Source organism: Triticum dicoccoides, unplaced genomic scaffold (assembly GCF_002162155.2).
Source record: "Triticum dicoccoides isolate Atlit2015 ecotype Zavitan unplaced genomic scaffold, WEW_v2.0 scaffold36032, whole genome shotgun sequence".
NCBI lineage: Eukaryota > Viridiplantae > Streptophyta > Magnoliopsida > Poales > Poaceae > Triticum > Triticum dicoccoides.
In genome coordinates this window covers 38149-42804 of record NW_021266212.1, presented here as the reverse complement: position 1 = coordinate 42804, position 4656 = coordinate 38149, and the positions used below count along the sequence as shown (strand labels likewise).

Below are 4656 nucleotides of genomic sequence, written 5' to 3'. Positions count from 1 at the left end.
CCCTTGATCACTCCGATATCACCCATTCCATTCTCTCATGCTTGCATTAGATTTTGCAACTATAATTGATCGCTCCTATTCTGATGCATAGCCTGCTTTTCTACCTGCTCTTGTACCTTACCTGCTTATCCTAAACTGCTTAGTATAGGTTGGTTGGTATTTCACCAGTGGCACCCACCTTTTCCCAGTTGCCCCGACTTGTTGACCGACGACTCGATCAAGGTAATCGATGACCAGAGCCCGACACAACACCTCACCCTCTTTAGTTGTACTACTCTGCAAAGTTACCATCGAGTGCCGAGGGTGATACCTCGTACATCACTTCTGATGAGATCTCTGTAGTGTAGTTAAACAGTCGTGGTCTACGAAGGGTGATTCCTTCTTCACCACTCCCGATACGACTTAGTCATGCAACCCCTCAAGTGTGAACCTCGAGGGTGATTCCTCCTCGTTCGCCTTGACGATCACATCGAGTGGAATACATCGAGGGTGATTCCTCGAGTTTCCCCCCTTGATGTTTTGGACACAAGGTTACCTTGAGTTTACTTCAGTTCCTTGTGAAAGTTGGGCAGGCCTAGAGAGCACCAGCGAGATTTACGGTAGTGGCTGGCCATTTAGCAATATCACCCAGGAGGTGGTGATAGCTCCGGACTTGTCCCGACAGCCATCACCTCTTTAAATAATGGACTAACAGGTTTGTGAATTTGATCTGAGTGGGAAACTAGCCTATACGCACTAACCGCCACGCGAGAATAGTTATGGGCCTCGACGTGGTACGTTTTATCCGAAAACTTTGTCAGACATCCAGTTCAGCATTGCGGGAAGGTTGGGCCAGCTCCATCCAGGCAAAGTTGGTTCCTAGTACACCCTGCTCGCAATGACGCAGAGTGCAAAGGGCGATGGTCCCAAGACCCCGAAACGCTTAGGATATAGACCGGCGGGGACCTCTCTATGGAGACTAGGTAGGGCTATGACGTGTTGATCTTCCCAGGCTGGGCATGACCCAGGAAAGTGTGTCCTTCCAGAGTTAATCAAGCATGTTGGGTAATGTGGTGCACCCCTGCAAGGAAGTTATCTATTCGAATAGTCGTGTCCACTGTAATGGACGCTCGCAGATGTATCCTGATCTATTATAACTAGAAATGGATACTTGAGATATGTGTTGGATATGATGATGGCTCCGGGATTGCTTTCTCACAGGGAGTCCAGAAAGGATCTCTGGGTGTTAATGATACAACATTTTTGTTAATTATAAAATGATATTCTTTACTCATTCTGCAAGATGGTGGTCTCCAGAAGATGTTAGTCTTCGATAGGCTAGGCCTTTCACCTTCTCTTCTGGCATTCTGTAGTTTAGTCCATAGATACAACTCATTCCTTTAATACTGATGCATACTTAGTCTAGATCGTTGATGTTTGTGCTAGCCTTCTTAAGGCAAAACTTGTTTAACTTATGTATGTAGTGAGATATTGTTGCTTCTGCTGACTCGTTTGTATTTGAGCTTATGTCACTACAACAAATCTGTTAATCCATGACGAATTTTCAGTAATATTTTCAAAACTGTCATGGACGACTTAGTACAGCCCCGCAAGCCCGCTCAAGCCCGCCTAACCGATCCGTGTATATAGTGCTAACCCTAAACCGTCCTCCTCGCCCCCTCCCCCTCCTCCCTAGCGGCACAGCCAGTCCTCTCTCGCGAGCCCCTCTCTGTCCACCACGCCACTCCTTGCTGCGTCGCCCGATTCTGGCGACTTCCGGCGCCTATGGCCGGCTTGTAGCACACCCTCATCCTCCCCTCGCTCCCCTCATTCCTTCCCTCCGGTTAGATTCACCAGTCTCGGCCCCCGAAGCTAGCTCGCAAGACCATCCCATGGCTAGGCAACATCCAGACAAGCAACTCCACGCCCAACTCCGCTCCTTCCAGACACTAACCTGTGCTCCGCCGATTGGGTGGAGGAAAGGACGTCGCCCCACCGCATCCGCCGGATCTGCCGAGCCAGGGGCCGGATCTGCAGAGCCAGCGGCCGGATCCGTCGAGGTCACTCCTAGATCTCGATCTTCTCGTCGTCTCGCCTTCTCCTCCGTCGATGGAAGGCAGCAGAAACATGCAAGGCGCACGTGACTGCTCCGACAAGAGGAAGACGCGAGGTGCGACGCAATGACACGTGGTCCATCCGGGGACGGCACCGGCGGGCACCACCTCACCAGGGCACGACTTTGGGAGCCAACACCGGCGCCCAAATCGGATCCACCGAACCCAGACGTGGGCTCTGACGGGTGTGAGGAGGAGATGACCAAGAGCGAGGGTCCATTGATCGGCATCGACCTCTGGACGACCTACTCCTACGCCGGCATGTGGCAGCAGGTTGAGATCATGGCCAACAACCAGGGCAACCACACCACGCCCTCCTACGTCGCCTGAACCATCTCGCAATGAATCCCACCAACACTATCACCGGTACGTGCAGCCATCTGGAATTTCTTCTAGTGCGCGCAGTCGTTGTTCTATTCCCATGCACAAGATATGATCAGTTAGGGTTGGATCTACGGTTATTTGATAATCAGATGTAGCTGTTGTCCAATCCATCATGCAGTCCCCTGTTTTTAAGATTTACTACAGATTTATTAGTATACATATCTGCATGCCTACTCTCTGTTTTGAGATTTGTTTTGCTATGTTAGGTTGTCAAATTAGATACTTCAGAATCGATGGCTTGATTTAAGTTGGATGCTTCCTTAGGATTGAAATAATGATGCAGTGTTATATTGTGGCGTTGGTGCCACCATGGGTGCTACATGATGCTTTTATTGTACATAGTTGTGTTACAAGGCTAAATTATCATTTGTGTGTTGTATTATGCCCTTTGTTGTGCTGCTTGCTATACTGTATCCAGTGAGTACCCTCACCCATATCATTATCACACACTAGGATTTCTTCTTTTACTGAGATAAGTAATTGAAGATGTATGTATGCAATAGCCAGTTTGTTGGCTTAAATTTCACTTTCTAAAGCAATCTGTTATGCCGTCTCTTATTTGGTTTACAAACATGTTAATTATTAAGTGAAAGAAAGCAAATTCAACTAATATTATTGTACATCTGCACAATTGGAATGGTGAATCTGATGGTTACTTAATCTGACTATTTACTTGGTGGAATGAGCTAACCTGAGTAAATAAAATAGAATACTATTTATCACCATTCATTCTCATTATTCATGATGCTGAAATTTTGTAGCACATTGGAAAGGTGCTGCTGCAGAACAACCAGGCCCGTATGCTGCATCTACTATAGCACTTGGGAGTTTTGTGATGTGTGTTTTGTTTCTTTGTCATTTGACTTTCATTTGACACAGCTTTTCTTTGGATTAATTTTAAGAAACCTCATGTTTCTTCTTGTTTTATAGTAGATGTAATGTTATTCTCATTTGTAGCATTATTAAGATTTAAGAATCTTAGACAACATGTAATTCATTTTTATCTTTGTTGCAATTCTTTTATTTCTATTATCTAGTCATATCTACAAATATCTAATATTCTTGTAAATATGCTAGGTAAGATTGGGTAGCGAGCTACTTGGTGTTTCCTATCACAATCAGCTGCGACATGATAATTGCCACAAGAGGGCCGAGGACGAGAACATGAATAAGATTCTTAATAGTTTATATGGTTTGTTGATGTAAAATTGGCTGTGCTGGTTCCTAACCTTGATGTGATATATTTTGTCAATCTATGTTGTAAGTTATTATTTCAAAGAGGATTTTGGAGGAATAAACTGCTACGTTGTACATACATATAGTTGGCTGCATACTCAATGAATCGTGTAATGTTTGACACTTCCAAATACTTCCTCTTTGGTCAAAGTTGGCATTAGGATCTGTGTGATGCATTATGCTAAAAACGTATTGGTTGAAAATTAGACTGAAATAAATCTGCTAATAATGGGCTCGACCCAATTTATACTGTACCAAAATCCATGATGATTTTTATGACGAAAATAGTATCCATGTAGGCAGCCATGTTGGTCAATCAAAAATCCTACGTGGCATTAATCCATGACGGATTGTTCCGTCACAATGGTTTGGGCCTGGGCGGGCTTGGGGCAGATCCATGACGGTCAAGAACCGTCAAGGAAGGTACGATGTCAAATTATAAAGCGATATACATGACGGACTTCATGTCCGTCATGTATGGACACCCATGACAGTATTTCACTTATCCATGGAGGATTAGATCCGTCATGTATTAACAGGTTTCTTGTAGTGTGTATTCCATCCCTCAAGGCCCCTGGCTTGTAATATAAAGCATGTATGACTTTAATTTGTGTTTGGAGTTGTATTGTGATAGCTTTTCGTGACTCCCTGGTCTTTGTCGTACACATTTACGTGCATTATTAGTGTACGGGCAAATCGGGGACGTCACACAATGATTGTAGTGTGTGTATAAACTCGGATTTTGTCTGGTATGTTGTACATGCATTGCTAATTTAACCCAATTGAATTTCTAACCATGGCAACAATGCTCAGTTGTTTACTTTAAATGGTTCTCAAGCTGAGAAGCAGAAGTAGGTAGGATGCATGTTCTGAATTCTTGCACGGAGATTCAGACAATACTATGGTTGAGATTGCTAACCGTGACATTGATGTATAATGTTTC

General features: G+C 44.5%; 1 protein-coding gene across 2 annotated transcripts in view; it reads right to left on the bottom strand.

Annotated features, from left to right (window-relative positions):
• LOC119346002 (dirigent protein 6-like) overlaps nt 1-4656 on the bottom strand; it is a 23689-nt gene that overhangs the window by 16896 nt on the left and 2137 nt on the right. The gene's annotated exons all lie outside the window — the stretch shown is intronic.